Source organism: Lissotriton vulgaris, unplaced genomic scaffold (assembly GCF_964263255.1).
Source record: "Lissotriton vulgaris unplaced genomic scaffold, aLisVul1.2 SCAFFOLD_5290, whole genome shotgun sequence".
Classification (NCBI taxonomy): Eukaryota; Metazoa; Chordata; class Amphibia; order Caudata; family Salamandridae; genus Lissotriton; species Lissotriton vulgaris.
Genome location: NW_028241188.1, coordinates 89,758 through 114,451, shown reverse-complemented (window position 1 = coordinate 114,451; position 24,694 = coordinate 89,758). Strand labels below are relative to the sequence as shown.

At 47.3% G+C, this 24,694-nt stretch overlaps 1 long non-coding RNA gene across 1 annotated transcript in view; it reads right to left on the bottom strand.

The window, feature by feature from the left end:
• Positions 1 to 8,861: 8,861 nt before the first annotated feature.
• Positions 8,862 to 24,694, bottom strand: part of LOC147672089 (uncharacterized) — a 97,473-nt gene continuing 81,640 nt past the window's right edge. The window contains exon 3 of the long non-coding RNA XR_015303570.1: positions 8,862 to 9,052. This is a non-coding gene — a long non-coding RNA (uncharacterized LOC147672089). The remainder of the gene's footprint in view (positions 9,053 to 24,694) is intronic.

Genomic DNA, 24,694 nt, shown 5'->3' with positions numbered 1-24,694 from the left:
GACAGCTAGAGGCTTGCTTCAGCTAATACAATACCTTCATAACGCACTGTAAGGAGCTATACAAAAGAAGTCACCCAAGAAAAGCAGAGCTGAAGACAAACGGCCGAGAAAAGGAATCTAAATCATAGCTAAACTCATCCGCCAGGCTCATCACAGGCTCCAGAAAGCATGAACACATCACGCCAGACCTAATTCAACTAAATTGGCCGTCTATCTAAGCTAGGATATGTTTCAAGGTAGCTTGCCTGACACATAAAGCTATTCATTACAACACCTCAGCTTACCTTGCAAAAAAGCTCGAATTATCTGGCTCGAGTCGGAACTTGAGAAGCTCGGCCACCCTACTTTTGAAACCTCCCAGATTCAAAAAGAAAAGAACTAACAATCATGCTTTCTCTGGTCTTGCTCCAATAATATGGAATGCTCTTCCTCCCGGGATCAGATCCAACCCATCCACTGCATCTTTCAAGAAACATGTCAAATGGCTAATCTTGAGTGAACATCAACAGCATTAATCCTATTACCTTCTCAAGCCTCCTCTTTCTCCGGGTTTGACACTCTTTTACACTGCTTGTTCGAATTATAATATGCTTTCTTTTCACTTGTTATCTTGTTCTATTGACCTTCTGAAACTGTACAGGTCCCTCTGGACTGGCTGACTCCCCTTGCCCTTGATTGTTCACCCCTTTGTTTGCCCTTGTGGTTATTTAACTACCTCATTTGTTCCACTGTGTTGTTTTACTCTTGCTTCCGCCACTTTGTAAAGTGCTCTGATACCCATAAGGGTCAAGTTCGCGCTTTATAAAACTTTTCAAATAAATAGCACTCCGACCACGGGCTACATATCATTAGAGTACACTTTTCTCTCCAGAGGGGCTTTCAGCTGGGTGCACCTTCCAATAACCCCCATCCAAGGCACTGCATATCTTGAACTTCCCTAATTACCAGCCCACCAGGCCAAGGGCGGGTAATAATAATGTATCCACTCCTTCCTCTTATGCCCAGTGATCGCACCATTTTGTTATTTTTACATTCGTTGCTCAGGGGAAATTAAGCCATCAGCCCAACACCAGACTTGAACTCGAACCCCCAGCTCCCCAGTCGGCAGCTCTCACCATTGTCTCATATTGTTTCCCTAGCCATGTTGCATGGTGCAGTCCTATATATGGGCAAAAGAGGGCCCAGGGGACACCTAGTGACAGCCTGTGGTACTGCATCCTCACAACACTGCTTTAATTTCACTTGTTGGAATGCTCTCCCAGGAATATTACGGTACAATGCTTTTCTGCCTAAATCCTACGACCAGATAAAGTGTTTTCTGTTCCAAGCTTGTAAGATAACTGAAGACAAACAGCCAAGAAAAGGAAGTGAAATCACAGGGTTTAGAACACCCGCTACATTTTTTTTTTTTTTTTTGTTGACATTTGTTTTATTGTTGCATTAAAGTATACAAGTACAGTGTAAATGATCTACTGACGTGGCCTCAACATTCAGCCACGAACAGCCAAGCGCGCAACGTTTTCTTGTTTTTATACAACTGGTGCAAAATTACAATTTCCAAGGATAATCAGTGTAAATCGTACATATATGTTCGCAGGTCGGGAAGCAGCGAGTCTGCACTCCTAATGGGGCAGTGGGTAACTGCAGGTATGTAGGATCCCGCCTCGAAAGCGTAGGATCGAGGTCTGTACTGTTCATACAGTGGAGGCACCTAAGAACAAGGGGAACAAAACTGTGGGAGAGAAGCATGTGGGCGCTGGCAGGGTCCAAGTAGGAGGATGCTGGCGACGGGCGTCGGGGAGGGGGGGATTTTCACGGGGCCAGTCAGTCTACGCTCCGAGGGGGGGGAGGGGGGGGGGGGGAGGAGTGGGGCCGGGGGGTGAACACCCCACGTGTATGCGGGCACCGAGGTGGGTGACATGTAATATGAGAGTTTGATCAAGAAGTAGGAGGTACCAGGGGACGGTCCCAGGAGGGTAGACACCATGTAGAGGCTACTGGTTCTCAGGGGTGGGAGGGGGGGGAGGAGTAGGTGGTTCTTCTACATGTGTGGACTGCCGGAAGCTGTGGAGGAGCATGGCCCATTCCATGGATATGGGAATTTTACGCGCACCCCTGGCTTCTTCCTCTCTAAGGGCATCTTCCTCCGCCGCCGCCCATTTACCAACCGCGCCCTTCCATGCCGCCACAGAGGGACCCTCCGGGGAACGCCAGCGCATGGTTATACATCGGTTGGCCAACAGGAGTGCTAGGGACACGAAGCGCCTGTGTACCGGGTCTCGCTTAGGACCATGGAAGATGCCTAGTGCGCTGGACTCCCAGGTGGCTAGGGTAGTGAGGCCCGTTAATCCCGTCAAAGTGTCGTGCACCGCCCGCCAAAAGGGGTGAAGGTCGGGGCAACTCCAGAACATGTGTCGGAAATCTGCCGCAGGGGAGCAACATCTGGGGCAGAGAAATGGTGTGGAGGGATAGAACTTCTGCAATCGCGCTGGGGTGAGGTATGCCCTGTGTAGGATATAGTATTGGATGTTCTTGAAGCGGGCGTTTCTAGAGACGCGTTTTGGGGCTTCAAGTGCTTTAGTCCATTCAGAGTCGTGCAGTGCGCGGCCTATGTCCTCCTCCCAAGTAGCCCGCAGGGTCGTAAGAGGAGCGTGCGAGAGTTCCCGGATGGATTTATATAACCAGGTGATTAAATGGCGTCCCACCCCCATATGTAGGATTGTATGTATTACTGGATGCGTGTCTGGCTCGCCAGTGCAGAGATTAAAGTGGGGCCGGTATCCGTCGAGTAGCTGTCTATATCTGAGGAATTGGCCTGGGGAGAGTCCGTATTCAGCGATCAGGCGGTCAAGCGATTTTAGCTGGCCTTCCTCGAAGAGCGATTCCAGATCCGTGATGCCACAGAGGGACCACTCAGCGAACAGCGGAGCGGTGAAGTAGGAGTCCTGCCTAGGGCTGCCTATCAGTGGTAGCAGCGGGGAGTATGGAGGTCTACCGGGGGACAACCGGTGGATCCGCATCATGCACCGGCGCGCTATCGCCACTTGAAGGGGGTATGTGCGCCGTGGCTTGGTGCCCGGGAGGAGAAGACGAGTGAGTTCTGGGGTTGCGATTCTGCCGGTCGGGGTGACGGTCTCCTGAGGGTAGCGATCCGCCGTCCAGTAGGATAGCCATTGGAGCTGTGCCGCGAGGAAGTATGCCTCGAAGGATGGGGCTCCGAGCCCTCCCTGAGTTGTGGGAAGTTGGAGGGTTTTCAAGGCAACCCTGTGACGACCCTCGCCCCAGATAAGGGTCCCTAGGAGGGAGTCGACCTCGCGGAAGAAGGACCTGGGTGGTATAACCGGCAAGTTTGTGAAATGGTAAAGGAGTCGGGGGAGCATCACCATTTTAGCCAGGGCTATCCGTCCTATCGGGGCCAGCGGGAGTTTATTCCAGAAGGCGACCGTAGGGCGCAGACTAGCAAGTACTACGCGGTGGTTGCCCTCAAACATGGCTGCTGGAGAGTGGTACAAGCGGACCCCGAGGTACCTGGGAGCCTCCGCGGACCACGAGAGCGTGTGCGGACCGAGCTCGACTTCTCGGGGGGGTAGGTTCGGGTGTAGAGGATAGACTGTGGACTTGTCCCAGTTCACTCGGAGTCCCGAGGCATCTGCAAAGTCCGCCAGCGCCGCCCCTATGGGGGCCAGGTCCATTTCGATGTCTCGGACGTATATGAGGAGATCATCCGCGTACATGGACACGCAATGTGTGTCATCCGCGAGAGGAATACCCCATTCCACACCCTCCAGGCGCAGCCGGACCGCCAGCGGCTCGACCGCCAAAGCGAATAAGAGAGGCGACAGGGGGCACCCCTGCCTTGTGCCCCGCCAAACTCCGAATGCCGGTGATATGCGTTTCCCGATACGCACCCGAGAGGTGAGATCGGTGTACAGGAGGCGCGTGTACGCCATGAGTGTCGGGCCGATATTGAGTCGGCGTAGGACCGAAAAGAGATAAGGCCAGGTGAGGGTGTCGAACGCCTTCTCCAGGTCCATGATGAGACAGGCGGCGCGAGGAAATCGGTCACGCACCTGATCCTGAACATGGAAGACGCGGCGGAGATTCTGGGAGGTGTTCCTTCCCGGCACAAAGCCGCATTGGTCGGGGTGGACCAAGGGGCGAATGATCTGCGCGTATCGATCCGCAAGGATTCTCCCCAGGAGTTTACAGTCGGCCGACAGGAGCGTGATGGGGCGATACGACCCCATGTGAAGTGGATCTCTGTGGGGTTTGGGGAAGGTGACGATCACGGATTCTCGCATTGACTGGGGTAGCCTACCAAGATGAAGAGATGCCCCGAATACCCGTGAGAGGCGGGGGACCAGCAAGGGGGAAAAGGACGAGTAGTATTCTAGTGGGAAGCCGTCCAACCCCGGCGCTTTATTGCGGGACATGGCCCGTATCGCCTGGGTGATGTCGGACGGGACAATCTTGGCGTCGAGGGAGCGCTTGTCGACGTCCGATATTGTGGGTAAAGTCAGGGGGTCCAGAAAATTGTCTACGGAGGACAGGGAGGGCTGGGTTGGGGCCTCGTACACCTGTGCATAATGACGGTGGAACGCCAGAAGGATCTCGGCCTGTGAGCGCACCAGCACACCGTCCGGGTCGATAATATCCGTGATGGGTTTGAGTTCGGTGTCCTGTCTCGCCATCCAGGCTAGCAGTGCCCCTGCTTTGTCCCTGTCCTTATGCACTCTGGAGGCGTAAGCCCTAAAATTATATTTCCGGAGGTCAGCGCAGGCGGCCTGGTATTCCGTCTTAGCCTCGGCCGTGAGTACAGCGTGTTCTTCCGAGTCGTCAGGTCGCTTAGTGAGTGCGGCCAGAGCCTGCTCCGAGGTTAGGAGTGTCCGCTCCAAGGTGCGGCGCACCCCTACCACCTGTTTGATGCAGTCTCCCCTGGCCACCACCTTAAACGCGTCCCATTCCACTAGTACCGACGACGCCGTGTTTGCATTATGTGTGAAGTAGTCCTGTATGCTGGTTTTGTGTGTGTCTCTGAAGACGGGGTCGGTCAGGCAATCCTTAGGGAGGCGCCAGGTGGGGACCGGTGGGTGGGGGGGGCGCCAGGTTAGGCGTATAATGTGGGCGTCATGATCCGAGAGGATCCGGCCCAGGTATTCTGTAGACGTGATCTTAGGGAGAATTGGTGTAGAACAGAGGAAGCGGTCTAGGCGGACCCGGAGGTTGTGTGGGATCGAGTGGAAGGAGTATATGCGAGCCAGTGGGTGTAGATGTCGCCATGCATCAGTGAGCGCCCAGTGTGTAACCCATGTCCTAAAGAGTTCTGCCTGCCGGGGGGCCGGGGAATGTGCGGGAGGGGGATGGGAGCGGTCTAGGGTGGGGTCCAACGTGCAGTTAAAGTCGCCTCCTAGTATCCATGGGACCGTGGTGAATTGGGCCAAGACGCCAGTGAGATGGTCCCAGAATTTATCCTGGTCCACGTTAGGGGCATAAATGCTGCCAAGGAGTATTCCCTGCCCGTCCAGAATTCCCTCTAGTAGCGCATATCTGCCCTCTTTGTCCACCACCCGTCGAAGCGCCCGGAAGGGAGTGCCCGGCCTGACCCAGATTAACGCGCCGCGTGCAAACGCCGAATATTGTGTGGCACAGAAAGTCCCTCGCCATTTAGACTGTAGGCGAGTGAGTTCAGTAGCGTTTATATGTGTCTCTTGTAGTAGTGCGATATTGGCTGACATGCGTCTAATGTAGGCATAAACAGAGTAACGTTTGCTGGGTGTGTGTAGGCCCCGCACGTTCAATGTGAGGACGTTAACGTCTGAGCGTGGGGCTGCCATTCTTGGGGTGTCGTGGGAAGGGTGAGGGTCCCCCTGGGATACCCGAAAGTCGCCAGCATGTCTGTGTCATGTGTGTTCCTGCGCGCCAAGCTTCCACAATCGTAGGGGAGGGACTAAGGGGAAGAACAACAGATAGAACCTTGGGTGGGCAACAGTCCCAATACTGAGGATATATCACTGGAGGTGGCATATCCAAACTAGTATCCCACTAGGGGATAAATATAACAGGTAAATGCGGGGGTGGCAGCATGTGTCGCTGCTGGGCCTGTGCGCGGGTCGGGCTCTTGTAGGAGAAGAGTCTATCGCTCGGCAGCGCATACAGTAGTCAAGCGAAGCAATCTAGGCTCCTAGATGTCGCGCAATGTAGCGGGCAACCATTGGAAGGATACAGTAATTAATAGTTCAATGTTTATGACGAGGCGTTAGGTTGGCTGGCCAGGGTAGCGTCCAGTGCAGGTGCCGCCAGGAGGGGGGAAGAGATTGGGCCAAATCCTGACATCGTTCCATCGCTGTCTCGGTCTTTCTCTGGGGTGAACAGGTGTGGACGACCTTCCAGGTCCGAAGCTGGGGGTGACATGTGCAGTTCGGTCACCGCTCGTAGGGCGTCCCGTCGTTCTTGCATGATTTGCGTGAGGTCGGGTGACCCCGTGGGGGAAGACCCCTGGCTTTTGGGGCGGCCGGATCGGGCGCGGCTCACGCCCCGTCGTCTAGATCTCCTGGAGTCGTTGTTGCGGGTCTTCTGGGGTCCGGGCTTAGGAAGCAGTGGGCAGTGGAATTCAGTCCAATCTTGTGCTTCCGCCGCCGTGGTGAAGAAAAGGGCTTTCCCGTTGTGCAGCACTTTAAGGCGGGCTGGAAACAGCAGGGAGTACTGTAGATCGTTGGCACGAAGGCGCCTTTTGATTTCCAGGAAGGTGGAACGCCGCTGCTGGACCTCCCGGGCGTAGTCTGGGAACACCATAACATGTTGATCCTCCACCTGCAGGGGGCCAGCCGCCCGGGCCGCGCGGAGCACCGCATCTCGGTCACGGAAGTGCAAGAATTTAGCCAGCATGGGTCGTGGGGGGAGGCCGGGTTTGGGCGCCCGGGCCGGGACTCTGTGGGCCCTTTCGATGGAGAAGTACGGTGATCGCTCGCTCTCTGGGGTGAACGATCTAGTCCAGGATTCCATATAGGTCAGAGGATCCGAATTTTCAATCCCCTCCGGCAGGCCCAGAACGCGGATATTACATCTTCTCGAGCGTCCTTCCAAGTCCACCGTGCGTTCTTCCAGGGCTTCCACGCGGCGTAGGACCTCTCTCATGTCTTCCTCCTGCATCTTCACCACGGGTTGCAGCTCGGTCACAGTTCGTTCTCCTTCCCTCACCCTGTCCGCCAGTTTACGATGATCGTCGCGGATCAGACCAATGTCCGTCGTCAGGGCGCCCAGTCTTTCTTCCATGGAGAGGCGAGACATTTCGATCGCCGCCAACACCTGGTCCAGTTTCGCCGTAAGCGCAGGGTCTGTTTGCGACGCATTGGCTTGCGTCCACGTCCTTGTGTGTGGCATCTTTTCGACGGCCGTTTCAGGGACAGCCGTCATCTGCGAGGCTTTTGTCTTCCCCATAGGTGCCGGTAAGTGGGCCACCGGGCCGCCGTGTACTCTGGGCACAGCAGGCCGACGCAGCTGGGCCACGGGCAAGTTCAATGGCAGCCGGCCACTCCTGTCTCCCCAGGCTCCGGGGCGGTCCCTCCTCGTCTCAGGGAGCGCCTTCTGGTTCAGAGGTGGTCCGAGGCCATCGGGTCCGGTGGTCCCGGTGTCAAAAAGGCCCCGTGGGCCCCCCTTGGCGCGTGGCACAGCGTCAGTGGCGGCCGGGAGGGCCAGAGGTCAGGTGGTGGGAGTTCAAAGGGGCTCCGGAATAGTGGGCGGCCGTTGGCAGTGACTCGAGTTTGGGAGGAGCCGCCCCTGCTCCCGTGGTGAGGCTTAGAACACCCGCTACATATTATTAGAAAACAAATTGCTCTTAGGAGGGGCTTTCAGCTGCGTGCGCCTTCCAAAAAACCCCATCCAGTGCACTGCAGTTATTTACAAACAAGCATTTGCCATGCAATAGATCCTGCATTACTGAAAGTTTGAGCTATTGGTGTTGCATTATTATTTGCAACTCCAATAGCTCAAACTTTTAGTAATGTGAGGCATATTGCATTGGAAATGCGTGTTTTTAAGGATGTCCGGTCCCAGACTCAAGAGCTTCCTTTGCTTCCTCACCACCCATTCACGCCCCATTGTTCCCTTGGACCAACTCCTTCCACCCACCCATCAATTTCTCCTTGAACACCCAGTGATCCACATTTTTTTTATCTTATTTTTTTTTCAGGAGCATCGGGCAGCCGCCATTTGGCTGGTAGGCGACTCCGCTCTGTTAATAGTACTTCTGTGACAATTTATTTATTTACCATTCCAAGAGGTGTCCGTCATCGCAAATTGGGAACTAATAAAAGGTGCACCTATCATTCCCTAGGTGATTTATGCGGGTACACGAGATTAACACTTATGCACAAGCCCAGGGAATGATGCTACACAGCCTTTTGATTTTTGCCAGTGCTGCACAGCATCAGAAAAAAAAATCATTGGTAAAGCCAATAGGCAAATAAGGGGGAGAACTATCGGCTATCTGCCAACTGATGTTTTGGAAATGTGTCAAGCATGACCTTAGCTTAAAACAACACTAAACATAGCATGTGCATAGTAAATAGGGGTGGATTGACCCCGCTAATTATGGGGCTGGATAAAGACAAAACTTGAGGAGAAAGAAATCATTGGTGATAATAATAAATACTGAAAATAATAATAATAATAGCATGTATGTAGCCTGATTCACAATAGAATGGACAAAAGACTGATTAGGTGTGCTATGATTTGAACAGGTAACCATCAAATTACACCTCTGCTGTTTAAAGAGTTGAATATCTATAATGTACTATCTAAAAGGAACCAGGATTTTTTATCAATTCTTTAAAAAACATATATTTAAAATAGATGTACCTGGAAAGGGTTAAAGTCAAGAGCTCGGACTGGCCCAGTATGCATTTCACTCTGTCCAATTACTGGTTCTTTCCCTGAGGTGAGGATCTGGGATGCACTGTACAAAGTTATCAATCCATTATCCGAGCCACCAACAATAACCCCAGAGAAATCTGGGTAATCAATTCCATAGCTCCCCCAGACCAGCTTGTGAAACCTAGACAGAAAAATAATTGCATTTCAGTATTTTTGCAGAGTGTAACTACAGGACAAACTAACAATACTCGTTTTCATATTAGCCAATATACACATTTTTCTCAGGTATGTTAAGAGTTCCTTGGACAGTTAAAATTGATTAGTAACTGGACAATTAAATGCAAAAAATATTACATCAAAAGGCGCAACACAGTGATTATGTATTTTCTGTGTTTTATCATGTGTAAAACAACAAATAAGGAAAGAAGTAGAGTAGAGTAGAGTCCAAAAGGTTTTTTAGGGGACAGAAGTTACTGAATGCCAAGCCTGCCCCTCATGCCCTTTTCTTCCACTGCTTTAAGACTCGTCTCCTTACCGTACTTTTTTGGGTTCTTTTACCTCCATGTTTTCTCTCTTTGTTTCCATATGATCATGGGAAGGAAACGTGATATAAAATCCTATACAGTTGGGGACCTGCAAGAGTGATGAAGTGTACTACCGACCAAGGGACAGATAGGTCTAGGGCAAATTGTAGAGGAAGTAACAATAGGACATATTGGCTGATATTGCAGAGGACAGAAATGATTTAATGAAACTTTATGAAAGAGATTAAGCACTCTATGGGGTAGTTCTACCTCGGTCTCCAACGGTGTGACTGGATGTTAGAAGTCGCATCGAATACAAATGTAGAGTTCCATTTTGGACAAAATAATGTCGCAAATGTCTATACAATCCTAACTACTTGAAAAATGAGTAGAATCCCTATGGTTAATTACAGACTGTATAAGCATGGTTACCTTTTGAGTACGCATACGTTTGCAACATTGAAAGAAAACTTCAAGGATTCAGAGAACCTGGGCACTGCTGCTCATTAGATTCCCGAGTTTACGGAAATCACTTGTCCAAGAGGTTTAAGAGTACTGACGGTAACTGAAACATTATTAGGATGTAGGTGTCATAAAAGTTCTTTTGCATAATGAAGTCTTGATTTCCCAAGTTTAAACCGGTGTCTCATTTACTGCATGAACTGCACTGGTGGCCAGTAGAGAAGAGGATCTCTTAAAAGGCAATGTGCCTTATGCACAAGGCTCTGCACAAGACAGTCCCATCTTACTTTCAAGAACAGTGCTCGTGGTACAGGCCTAGCAGAAGTCTCAGATCAAGTTCTGCTTTCATGGTCAGGGTTCCAAGAATCAATAGAGTAAAGTGGGGAGGCAAATAGCTAGCATATCAGGGGGGAAAGTTATGGAACCTGATTCCCCTGGCTCTACGCTCACAGCCAGCACTGCAGCTATATAGAAAGCAGCTTAAGACTTGGCTGTTTCCACTAATGTAGCATGATTACCCAGGTTCGAGTTCTCTCTAAACCTGTGGTACCTTTCTCTCGTTTTGGATCTGCTTAGCGCCAAGCCGACATTCAGGTAATGAGTGCTCTATAAAACCACCTCATTCATTCATTCACATAAATCTAATCGCAATCCTAAAAGTCACTAGTGCTGTTGTTACAATGATGATTCCAAGAGTTTGGGTGAGGAATTGTATACAGAGGTAAGGGCAGCATGAAAAACTCTGGTTTCATAGGCAAACGTTCTTTCGTTTTCACTCAAAACCAATACAGATGTGCTACACTTAATAAAATCGTTAACAATTAGGTATTTAAATTATTTTAAGAAAAAAAGAGGGAAAAACTCACAAAGAAAAAGCAGGCTAGTAATCTTTGTCCAAATTTGGCCATGACAGGCTCAAAAAAAGGTAAGAGGAAAGGGTATAGGTTTGGCGAAACTAGAAAAGCAGAAATTGGAAATATACGTGGGGGTGGGACAAAGGAGAAGATACACAAAAAGCAGGGATGGTGTAATACCTGCTGCTCAGCCAGTATGAGTGTGCTGTGTGGAAATGTTGGTGCATGGCGATGCACTGGAATGCTGTGTACCGGGGTGTGTAAGTTGAAGCATGGGCTAAGCAGCAGGGAGGCTGCTCCTGATGCTACTGAATAAACCTTCTTATCTTAATCTACACCTCGGATTCCAGACATCATTTTGTATTACAATAGAGGGGCAAAAAGAGGAGGGAGTGGCCAAGGAGGGGCAAGCAAGCTAGAGGGACAATTGTGCAGTTATGGGTACATCCCACGTGGGAAGGAACTGTGGGAGGAATGACAGTTTTCTTAAAGTATGTTTTTTCATCTTTATCACACAGAACCATCATTTCAGGAATATACAATAGGACGCTGAAATACACCTGAATATGAACAGGTGCTTACTCTTTTCAGCCAAGTATGGAATAAGAAAATGTCTATAGCTTTTCTGAATAGATCGGTAAAAATCTGTTTGTTTTCCTCCAACTATCAGCCCAATCATATATATTACTAGAAAATACTAAGAAATGCATAGACTTTCACATGGTGGGGGCTGGGGAGAGTCGTCAATGTCCCCAAGATTAAGTGATCGGATAAGGAATATCTTAACAGAAATAAAGAGATCGAACTGAAAAATTTTCTTTCGTGTATACATTCTCCCGTTGCCTATCAAAAATAACGCTTTACATTATTTGACATTTGGTCAATTTGCACCTTTATTCACAATTTTTTAGCTTGAATAACCTGCCCTTTGTATATTGGTAATTATCAACTTGTACATTGAGATCTAGGCCTGATCTATGAGAATGCTATACTGTTTAGAACTTTTTTCTGTCTAGAATCTCTGTGTATCACAGAGCGCAGTTTAGTGCAGATGGCTAATATTCACTGCTATCAAATCAGTTTCATCATCTTCAAGTGGCACATTGTTAAAATATAAAGCAACCAGGACAACAGGCCTTAAATAGTGTATCAGTAAGGTACAGAGTAAAGATCAGAGAGATTGCTGCACCAGTGTTTTGAATAATATTTCCTAACTAAGGACCATGTTATGAGTGAGCCCGAAAACAGCCTGATAACCTCTACCCACCATTCTGCACCCTGTTACCCAAAATTACTGGTATCGTGGGTGTCACTTACTCCTCGATGGTGGGGGATTTGAGTTATTTTGCAAACCAACATGCTGGATCAGTTTTTCCACACCAATCAGGCACATGTTTGCCTGGTGTTTCCCCTGGACACTACCTACCAGGCAAAACATATAGGTGAAAAACCCCAGACCTGCTGTCTTCCCACAACTGTTGTATTCCTGATGGGGCTAGTAACATTTGTTACCCGTTCTATCCGGAATAAATGCACGTTATCAGGTTACGAGTTGTTTTTGTTTTAATTAAATACAAAACAAAACTGAAATAGAAAAATGGGTCACCTGAACACTCTCTCAAATCGCATTATAAGAGATGTTACAATAAGAGCTGAAAATAAGATCTACTATGTTGCCAAGGTACAAGACAATCTGAGATTATAAAAGTGAATCCCAAATAGTGAATACTTTGTATTGGGGTAATTGATGACTTTTGAAAGTTGATTTTCCACCCAGGTCCTGAAAATTTGCTGTTCAAGAAAAAGGAGTGTTAGGGTGATAAAAGAGGCATCAAGGGCACTCTCCATTCAACATCAGACTCACCACAGCACACCTGACCTGTGATTTAATTTTGTTAAAATACACGTATAGGATGAGTTCATAGGTATATACTAGAACCTCCCTCACTTTAAGCAGTGGGGACCCAAGAAGCAGTGACTCGATATGCAGTGTGCGACAAGGGCTTCTACAGGTGTTTTTGCAAGTTTGCACCCATACGAAAAGGTTTCCTTGCTGTATCAGGAGATTAGCTTTTATTAACCAATCGCCTAGGGTAGATGTAAACAATTTGTTTTCACAGGTAAACAATTACCACTGCCATGTACTTTGAGAAGGTGAAGGAGCAAACTAAATGTTGAAGGGGACAACTTTGAAGCAGTGATGTTTTTCTACCACAAATCTTAAGAATTTCCAGTGTTTCTTTAACCCCTTGGGTGCGGCCGCGATTCTGCGCCTGTGCGGCTGTGTTAAAGAGTGGGCGGGTTCATGACGGCCCCCAGCCGTCATCAGCACACGAGCACCGTGATGCATGGCGGCTGGGGGCAGTCATCAGCATGGAAGGGGTTAAGATTGGACTGTGGAAATATGCACTTTGAAGATCTATCATGCACATCCAATCCGCTTGATGGAATTGCGGGTAGATTTGGTGGAAGGCCATGAGCATGAACCTCTAGGTTTGAAGCTATTTGTTTGTCAGACTCATATTGAGAATGGGTCTGAATTCTTGTTTTGGGCCTTCCCTTTTTACCAGAAAAGAAAGGGAATACATTCCTGTTCCTTTTAGATAAGAAGGTACTTCCGCCACCGATCCCTTTTGAAGTAGGGTGTTCACTCCTTGCGACGCGAGTCTTAACGATAATGAATGCAATTCTTTGGTGGTATAGTAGGTGGAGGAGATTATAACTTGGGAGAATATCCATTCGGAACAATATTGAAGATTCACGTGTCTTATGTTATGCTTTCCCACTCCTGGAGAATACTCGAAATGCTTCTCCCCACTGGAGAAGCAGATGGTGGAAAGGGAAGGAATACTTCATGGTTTCTGTAGTGGTTTCCCTAGAGCGGCTGCTGTTTGTTGGACTCCTCTGCCTCCAGAAGGTCTTCTGAGATGATATGGGACCCTTTGCTGCTGCTGTTGTTGCTGCCTTTGAGGGGCTTGAACCCTCTGGGGGAATTACCCTATATCATAAAGCGTGTAGTGTCTTCTGTATTCTTTTCAAGAATAACAGCTTTAGTGTGTCTATTTCGGTTTTCATTCGAGTTTTATCATCATCCAAATAAGATCTGAAAAGTGAATTATGTGGAAAAAAAGGAACATTCATAATGCTTTGCATTGTTGTGCTTCTGGTTTCAATCTTAACCAGGCACTGCATCCGAGGGACATTCCATGGCAATAACCAGGGGCCATAAGGTGGGAAGTGTCTGCTGCTGCACTTATAACCAAATTTGACACCATTAGGCCCTCTTTCCAAGGTCTCCATGATGTTCTGTTTGTCTTCCTTTGCCAGGTTTTCTGTGAATCTTTGCAGAGTACCACAGACATGTATCTTATCGGCCTAACAAAGCAATACAACGTGCACCTTTTTTTTTTTAAAGATAATTGTATTTACATTTTATTATTTGTTATCTTACAATCCACGTTTTGTGCCATTTGTAGTCCTGATACAGTCCATATAACATTTTTGCTTTTCGTAAGGAGGGTATAGGAGTAGAACAGCAGTGGAGATATAGATTTATTTATTTGAAAAGTTTTATGAAGCACGAACATGACCCTTACGGGTATCAGAGCGCTGTACAAAGTGGCGGAAGCAAGAGTAAAACAACACAATGGAACAAATGAGGTAGTTCAATAACCACAAGGGCAAACAAAGGGGTGCGCAATCAAGGGCAAGGGGAGTCAGCCAGTCCGGGGGGACCAGTACAGTTTCAGAAGGTCAATAGAATAAGATAACAAGTGAAAAGAAAGCATATTATAATTCGAACAAGCAGTGTAAAAGAGTGTCAAACCCAGAGAAAGAGGAGGCTTGAGAAGGTAATAAGATTAATGCTGTTGATGTTCACTCAAGATTAGCCATTTGACATGTTTCTTGAAAGATGCAGTGGATGGGTTGGATCTGATCTCGGGAGGAAGAGCATTCCAAATTATTGGAGCAAGACCAGAGAAAGCACGATTGTAAGTTCTGGGACTGCCTTTTGTTAATAAAGCCCGTCTTACCTGTTCTCCTGGACTCCTGCTTCGTTCTCGTGAAGGAAGATTCCATATGTATATACCAAGCTCCGTCCGCGGAGCGAAACGCGTCAGGGAGGGCACTTGCTCTGACACTAACAGAAATAAATTCTGCACTGCTGACACTTCATCGGTGTGATGGCGTTTATGATTCTTGATTAAATCATTTGTGGAGAGGAGGTCTGCGCCCGTTGATGACCTCAGCGAGAGGCGGTCGGGATCTTTTGATTTGATTTGATATATATATATATATATATATATATATATATATATATATTTTTTTTTTTTTGTTTTTGTTTTATATATATACTAGCTTACCCGTCGCACGTTGCTGCGATCTCAGAAGAAAGGAAATTCAAGGAAACTCGTTATGATAACATTCAATTTACATTGTGTCATTGTTATTGAAACTTATTCATTTTATTTTTTTAAACATTTCTAAGTGTGGCTAGAGCAGTGCGTCCCCGATTGGCTTCCAATCTTGATTCTGGTTGCTTGTTCGTTTGAGAAGAACGAGCTTGAGCAGTGCGTACTCGATCGGCTTCCAATCTTGATTCTCGTTGCTCGTTCGTTTGAGAATTACGGGTTTGAGCAGTTTGTATTCGAACAGCTTTTAATCTTGCTTCCTGTTGCTCGTCTGTTTCTGAAGCTCATAATGCCTTTTTCTTTCGTGCTTCTGATGTAGATTGACCAATTGATTTCCATTTGGGGGTCATAACTGTCGACGATGCTCGCAAATTTGCTGTCTATTTCAGTATTCGAAAGGTTATGAGAGCCCTGGGGGGGCGAAGTAAAAAAAATTTTTTTTTACAGAAACCTTCGCGGAGTGTACTCAACAACTTCCCAAAGTTTCATGGCGATCCGATGAATGGTGCAGTAATGCATAAAGGACAAACAGACGAAAAGACATACTTTCTTTTTTATATATATACTAGCTTACCCGTCGCGCGTTGCTGCGATCTCTGAAGAAAGGAAATTTAAGGAAACATGTTATGATAACATTCAATTTACATTGTGTCATTTTTATTGAAACTTATTCATTTTAATATGGAAAACATTTTAAAGTGTTGTTTTAATTCTGTTTATTTATTCGAGTGCTTGTGGATACACTGTATTTTTTGTTTTTCCGTCTGGTGCGTACACGAATAAATCAGAAGGTTTTCAGACGCGTGAGCTGGCCACATACAGTTGTCCATGTGAGAAGCACGGATTCTCCAAATCTAGTCCACACTCTTGCAGCAATTGTCCTAGTGATATGTTGATGGTCATTGCAAAAGCGAGTCGCACCGGAAACTGTAAACGTTCAGTATTGGAAAGATTAGGAGGGCCTTGGGGGGCCAATATTTAACAATTTTTTCTTTTCTTTTTTTTCTTTTTCTTTTTGCCAGAAACCTTCGCGGGAGTGTACTCAACAATTTCCCAAAGTTTCATGCCGATCAGATGAATGGTGTAGTAATGCATAAAGGACAAACAGACAGACATACATTCGTTTTTATAGATATATATACATATGTATATATATATTCTTCCAAAGTTGCCCTTGCAATTGAGAGGTCACACAGCAACACTCTGCCATCCGGCTTCCATCAGCAGGCAGCCTTTTAAAACCATCATTTGCATTCTTTCACCAACGCGTTTCGAGGCAGAAAGCCTCTTCTTCTCGGGCTGCCATTCAACAAATGAAATGTTCGCATTTGTCCATTTACTGACTATTTTTATTTCCATGACCCCAATGGGCGTAATTCATTGCTCAGTCCATAAGTCATTGTGGGGCATGGAGTCATTGGTGCGAGGCATTTATCCTTTAGTAAGTTTCATGTGTTGAAATATTAAAGCTTTTTGATACCTTAGTAGGCGACGTTTTTGAAGGCTGTCTGTTTGCGCATAAAGAATGTTGCACCTTCAAGTCCCGAAATATTTCTCCAGAACTGGCTCTCCCAGCTGACAGTGATTTCTGTCTTGGCTGGTGACGGTGCTCCTCTCAACACATGAAACTTACTAAAGGATAAATGCCTCGCACCAATGACTCCATGCCCCACAATGCCTTATGGACTGAGCAATGAATTACGCCCATTGGGGTCATGGAAATAAAAATAGTCAGTAAATGGACAAATGCGAACATTTCATTTGTTGAATGGCAGCCCGAGAAGAAGAGGCTTTATGCCTCGAAACGCGTTGGTGAAAGAATGCAAATGATGGTTTTAAAAGGCTGCCTGCTGATGGAAGCGGGATGGCAGAGTGTTGCTGTGTGACCTCTCAATTGCAAGGGCAACTTTGGAAGAATATATATATATATATATATATATATATATATATATATATATATATTTTTTTTTTTCATAGGTAAAGCACTTTTACACAGTTTATGACTTCACCACGCATGCATTTTGCGTTGTAAAGGCATGCGTGGTAAAGTCATATGAGGAGTGAAAAATTGTGGGATAATGGTAACGCGAGCAATTGCATTTTCGTTGTGAAAAATGTGGAGTAATGGTATGCGGGATGAAAGTATGCAGGATAACATTGTATATTCTTGTTCAACACTCCGTCCATCATCCCCTTTAGTTTTGCTTTGTTCGCCCTAAATTGGCAGGGTCCCTTGCTCACTTTGCCACTGGATTCAAGCTAGCCTGGCTGATGACGGCTGATTAGCCAGAAAGCGGTCCCAGGATGCTTGCTTCCGGTCCAGGGAAGACATGGCTTGGCAGTTTGGGCTGGACTGTTCCCATGAGGCACAGGGTCAGACTGATTTGCATATGGCCATGTCTGAACTGGGGTGGCGGAGTGAGCTAAAGAATGAGGATGGATTAAACCCAGAACAGTTGATTGGACGTGAGTACTTGCATTGTTCAATACTACGTCCAGCATCTCTTTTGGTTTTTCTTTGTTCCCCCTTTGTGATGGGCTGTCGCAAGACTTTGAGGGAGACCCTACTTTGCCCCTTATCCCAAACGAATTCCCCCAGCAAGGCGTCCATGTCTCTGAACCATTTTTTGGGACCACCACTTGGAGGCTGACAAAGTAATATAGTAGCCTTGGTAGTACCACCATTCTGGAAAGTGCTACTCTGGAAATGACTGAGAGTTTAAGTGATCTTCAAAAGGACACATTTGTCTTTAGTGCTCTGACGGCTGTGCCCAGATTCCCCTCTAGCATGTCTATTTGTTTATTGAACACCCAAAAGCCTAAGTATTTAAAGGAGCTCATATTTATGTGGGTCCTGCTTGGAGGTTTAGTGGCCTCGCTGGAAATATGTTGGTCTTCCAGGTGTTGACTCGAAGCCCCGAAAGTGAAGCGAATTCCTCTGTACCCCTATCGCATTCACAATGCCCCGTGGTCCATCTTGTATGCATAGCAGACTATCATCTGCATACAATGATATCATATGTACCTTTCCATCTATCTTTATTCCATGGTCCCTGCCTTCCTGCCTGAAGCGTTCTGCTAGCGGTTCCATCGCCAGTGCAAAGAGCAGTGGCAATAGCGGACAACCCTGTCGAGTTCCTTGATATATAGAGTAGTGTGCAGACACCACGCCGCCTGTGCGCACTGTAGCCATTGGATCCAAGTACAAAAAGCAGACCCCGCACAGCCATCCATCACCTAGTCCCATTCTTTTCATTGCTTGTAGCAAAAAGTCCCATCTTAATGAATCGAAAGCTTTTCGAAAGTCTAACGCCATCACTGCAGCCTCAGGGTACTTCGCCAACTCTTTATGGAATGATACATGGTATAGCCTTCTTAGATTGCTAGAGGTTGACCTTGTCAGGATAAACCCATTTTGGTCTGTATGGACCAGTTGCTGCATTTGCAGTAGAAGTCTTGTTGCTAACACCTTGCTAAGTATTTTAAAGTCTAGATTCAGAATGGATAGGGGACGAAGTCTGCCGCACATGCAGAGTCCGACTTGGATTTGGGCAGTGGGGCCATGAGTGCTTCCCTAGAGGAGGCAGGGAGATGGTTAGCCTGTAGGGCATCTGCGTACATCTTCTGCCAAGAGGTCCACATAAGTGTGGTAAAACTCGGGCGGTAGGCCGTCGGTCCCTGGAGTTTTCCCTCTGGCCATCTTCCTAATTGCTGCTCTGAGTTCCTGTGTGGTAATCGCCGCTTCCGGGCTTTTTCGTGAGGCCTGATCTAGGCCTTGCAGCCCAGGGACTAACGGTACCCAACTATCTTTTCCACCTGCGCCTCACCCAGTCTCCATATAACTCAACATAGTATACTCTGAATAAATCATTCATGGCTTTTGGGGAGAAAATTGTCTGTCCTTCAGGACCCAAAAGCCTAGATATCAGAGATCCCCTGCCTTCAGAGCGAATTAGCCAGGCCAACAACCTCCCTGCTTTTCCATCCTCCACATGCAGTCTCTCTTGATAAGTTTGGGCATCTGATACGCTCAGCCATTTTCAGGTTTTGTTTTATTTGCTCTTTGTATCGGATAGCCGTTGCTTGGCCTCTTCGCCTGCCCCCATTTCCCTATCCATCATCAGTATTTGGTCCTCTAAGGATCTGAGTTCTTAGTTAATTTCCCTTTTGGCCCCCACAGATTGTCCCACGCATTGCCCCTTTACTACCACATTAAAGGTGTCCCATTCCACCAAGGTGGAGCTCGCAGTTCGTTGGTTTATGGCAAAATAAGATGATATTGCTCCTGACATCTGCTCACAAAAGCAGTCGTAAGTTTGTTCAAAATCTTTATTCGGCAATTAAAAGATAATACAGCCATAAAAGTACATAAAATAAGATACATCTCAATAAGATACATCTAAGAAAAATGACACATGATTTACAATAATCTATTTTAGAATGAACAAGCCGACATTATAACATGTTAGCGGATCCTTTAATGTCACCAAAAATTTCATAGCTATTTTATGGGACCTAATATTGGCGACAACAAACAAGGGCTTAAGATAAAAACATCTAAAATTACGATAAAAATCACAGAATAATAGAAATTGCAATGTGCTTTGTTTGCCCTTATTGTCACACGGACATGGTGCCAAATCTGGAGGCGTGATTTCATTTTAGGAAATACGTCAAGATAATGGGCAATAGCACATCTCAATCTCAATAACACTAAACAGTGCTGTACATAAGTCACATGTGATAAATAGTTATTGGCTCCCTCCTTTAACATAAAAGATTTATATAAGGCCACGGTCAGGTAATTTAGCTCTCATTTTGCTCTGAAATCCCGCCTTTGTAGCGGGAAGGAGTCTTTGATCTCTTTCTTAGTAAAGGACAATATTTTTAAAGGGTCTGACCATACAGATGAATTAAACAAGCTTCCTAATGTGACATTAACAGAAGATAACCACGGAATGTTTAAAACATCATCCAAATTAAAGCAGTCATCCTACAGAAGGTTGGGGTCTAATCGCCACAGTGGGATAGGGCCATTTCGGGAGTTCGGGCAAATCGTATAAGGGGAGGACTGTAGTCAGATATAGATTGACCCAAGTATTCCGCCCCTGATAGTGTAGGTGCCAGTTGACTTGAGCAGAGGAACATGTCCAGCCTGGTATGCAGGCTGTATAATGAATGGGGAGTAGAATGATTATTCCCTCTTATTTTTATTTTGTAATCTCCAAATATCTAGTAGTTCCCACCCAGAAGAACACTCCTGAAGGCCCCTTGCTGTCGATGCTGCCACCGTACCCCTTAGAGGGGGGTGGGGGGTAGGGCTATGAGGGGTGTGTATCTATCCATGGCCAAAACAAACACACCATTATAATCTGCCCTGAGAATCGGGTAATTAGCCGCTACTCCCGATAGAGGTTTGGAGGTTTTCAGGAGGAAGGGAATCTGTTCTTGGTTCGGGTCATAAATACTTCCCAGCGTTATCTCACTCCCCTTCAATTTGCCCCTTTACAAAAGCATATCTCCCTTCTGGGTGAATAATCTTATGCGTTGCGTGGAAGGGGGTGCCAGGCCTGACCCACACAAGTGTGGTTCTAGTGCAGTGGTCTTCAAACTGTGGGGCGCGCCTCTCTGGGGGGGCTTGTTGTCATCTCAAAGGGAGGCGCCAGTCCACGTCCCCTCAGTGGCAATGCAGAAGCCTCTGATCGCACTCACTAGTGGTTTTGATTGAAACATTTTGTAGCCCATTTATGTTATTGGGCCTTATTTTTAAAGGCGGATGGGCTTGTACTGAGAAAGGCTTGGATTTGGGTAAGGAAAGGCAGGAGCAGCATCAGAAAATCATAAGTTGCAAATGGTGGACATGAAGACTGAGCATTGCGCACTTTACAATTTATACTGTCTGGATGGAAGTCAGAAGAGGGGTTCTGGTTGTGGTTTTATAAAAAGACAGCCCCAGTGGTAGTTTGCAGAAGTGTTTTGGATGGGTATTTGAAGAGGAGTATTAGATTGGGATTTTTAGCAGGTCTGGTGGCGCTATGAAAAGGGGTACCGAATGATGTCTTACAAAGTGGGCTCTGTGTGGAGCTTGGTAAAGGATGTCTGAAATTGTGCTTTCTATAAAGGAGCCAGAGTACTGCTTTTACAGGTGGAATATGTGTAGTGCTTTTCAGATAAAATAGAGGTATGGCTTTGCAGATGGGCTCATAGTGGGCTTTCTAGAGGACGTCTTGTTGAGAACTCTGAAATATGAGTCTGGTTACCCTGTCAAGTACCACGCATGGGTGGTTAGACTAAAGCATTTTAGTGCTGGTGTACACATCACAGCACTAAAATGCATTAGTCATTTGTAATGGTCGGAACATTAAGGAGTAGTAGGTTAGTGATCTTCCATTGCAGATGTTTTAGAACAGTTTCTAGAACTTTTTAATGCTTCTCATTGCTCAAAAGGGTGCAATTTCTGATGCACTTCATTGCTTGTTTTGTTCTTGGGAAAGTCATACTTTAAGTGTCGCACATTTGGTCACTGAATGTCACTCCTAAGCATACTGAAACCATGGAAATGTGGCACATAAGCATTCAGAAAACTTAGCAGCTATGGTCTGGGTGCGAATTGTCAGTGCTTTCAGGATAGGGCGTTGGAAGTACAGCTCAGGATAGTGCTCTGCAGAGAAGATCTGAATGGGGCTTTGGTTAGAGGACCTGGATAGGTCTTTTGCCCTGTGGAAATCCCAATATACTGATGATTTAATTAGCCTTCTTACCCTTGTCTCGATCTGCCCTTTCATATGTTTGAGGGAGGGCCTAACCCCAAAACATTTTGCTCGGGGGGGCTGGCATACCAAAGCATGAAGACCATTGTTCTTGCGTAAGCTGAGTAAGTTGTGGCATATAGTTGACCTCGCCATCTGCGCTTGAGTCTAATGACTTCCTCTTTTGTGAGGTGAGTTTCCTGGAGCATCACAATTTGGGCATTGTGTGCAATTGAGGATGCTACAACGTTTTCAGGGTGATCCCATGCCCCGGATGTTCCAGGTAAACAGTTTAAGCTTTTCAGCTGCTGTATAGTTGTTAGCATTGATCTAAGACATCCAACAACACCCTCACTCCCCTCCCCCAAACATCATGCCCTCACTTGTGTTATGTGCAGTGAACCACGCAAAATAAGGAAACAAACCCAACTTTACAACTCCCCATCACTCGAGCGGACTGACGACGGCAAGATGCACAAATTGGTTCATAAACATCTGTTCCGATAGAACGCCACCTTCGGTTCCTTTGGCGGTTCACTCTGGTGGGGGGGTTAACAGAGTCAAGTAACTGCAAACGGGCATTGATTCAGTCCGGTTCCACATGTTGTGCTAGGTCCGACCTGCACCCACTTCCCGGGAGAATATCAAACTATATCAGCAGGTCTCAACTTTGCCTCCCATCGTGACGCCCCTGCGTACATGTCCTTAAATGAGGTCATCAGATTTTGGGGGTAATTTTCGGTAAGTCTGAGTCATTGCCTGTATTATCATCTGAGTCCGATGATTGTGCCAGTTGCTCTGAAGAAGAAACCAAGAGGTTGTTCGATTTTTGAGGCGACATCAGTCTTGCCCACCTGTAGTGCAGCTTCCCTCTCCTGTTGGGTCTGTGAGGTCGTGGGCTTCTGTAGTGCTTTCGCCATCTTGGGGTGACGTTGTCTGGTTCTGGATATGTGATTCTCTCTTTGGGGGCCCGGATGTGGCTTGGGCAGGCGGTGTGCCTTTTTCATAGACTTCTAGCCAGGACCATGTTTCTTCAGGCGAGTTACAGGAGTGCGTGGTGTTGTGCAGGATGATCTGGAGTTTCGCTGGGAACACCAGCGAATACTGTAGGCCAGCTTCCCTGAGGGCCTTTTTGGCCTCTATGAATAATGTTCTCTGTGCCTGCACTTTGGCTGTTAAATCCGGGAACATAAGTACTTTATTGTTGCCCAGAACATATGGGCCATGGGTTCGTGCTTGCTGCAGGATGGCGTCTCTGTCCCTATAGTGCAGGAGTTTAGCCACCACTGGCCGAGGGGACTTCCCCGGCGCAGGAGCACACTCAGGGACTCGGTGCTCCCTCTTCAAGGCGACAAATTTAGATAGGGATTTGGGTGGCATTTCGTCCCTTAGCTATTGTTCTAAGAAAGACAACATGTCCGTGCCCTCTGTTCCCTCTGGAATGTCCACAATCCTGATGTTATTATATCTATTTCTTCCCTCTGCGTCTTCAGCCTGTCTTTCCAGTTCTACCACTCTTAGGGTGAGGTCATCTAGCCGCGCAGCTCCATTCTTCTGTTCTGGTATGAGGTCCGTGACTGAGTTTTCAACTTCTTTGACCCTGTAGGCCAACTTGTGGTGCTCCGCCTGTAGCAATCCTAGTCCCACGAACACCGCCCCTATGTCTCGCTGCAATGCAGCTTTTGTGTACACTATCGCCGCTAGTACCTTGTCTAGGTGGTGGTGCAAAGGTGTTTCTATGTCCGCAGTCTTTACACTGCAATTTTCAGTGTGCAGTGTGGATGGTTTCCGTGTACTGGGCTGTGTGTTCCCGGCTTTGCTCTTCGCTTGCGGCATCTTGGCGCCTTTGAATGTAACTATTGTTGGATACTGAAATTACTGGTGTTCCCAGGCCCACTTATGCCTTGTGGTGGACTACGAAACCCATAGGGTTATGGCAGTTAACTTTGTTTGTACCTTCCAATACTATTAGGGCCCCAAGTCACTGTGGCTCCTCCAGCAGTATTAGCATCCAAGTACGCAAGACCCAATTCACCCCTCCACCTTCCCTCCACTGACTGTTTTATTGCTGTTTCAGGTCTTGAGTGTTCTCTCGGCTCTGGCTTTAAGGCACCACCCTAGCTGGTGTCACCACACCTTCAGCAGACACCTCTGTTCATGCCTTATGTCCAACCTTGCTCCTGCGTCACTTCCTCGGCCTAGGGCTGGGCTTATCAATTCTCATCTCCAGGGTAAAAAAACTGCTCTTGTATTTGGCGGGGGCAACCTATCTACGGATCTTGCTGGTTGCCTGTAGTCTGGCTTTAGTATGCATCGCTAGGACCCCAGTCTCCAGCTCAGTTGGTTCCGGGTGTTTACCTGCACCGTGTGTTACTGGAGGGCCCTTATCTTCCCTCCCAGCTGGTGTGGGTTCATCTACTACCCTTCCGGGACTTTCCGGTGTCTCCCTCTCCCTGCGGGCCGTTTCCCTCTCACTGCAGGCCCCCTAGAAGTGGGCTCATACCGTGTAGGCCGCTTCTTTCCTGTTCCACTTACCGTCTTTGTTTCACTCATGATCTGCGCCTTCTTATCAAGGGGGGGGGGGTCAACGTTTACACACTCTGCGCACCTCACCCTCCCTAGGGTCACGCTTTCAACTTGGGTCTTCTGGCCCTCCTGTGTGCCAGTTCTTGCTCATGGGCCTGGGTTCCCCTCAGCCAGGGTTGTCACTTTCTCAGGACTTGCATCTGGGCCTACAATGCCCCTTTTGTTTTTAGAGCACTGCTGCCAGTCTGCTCTTGGTCCGGGATTCCTCCCTCAGGGTCAGCTCTGTATTTTTGTGC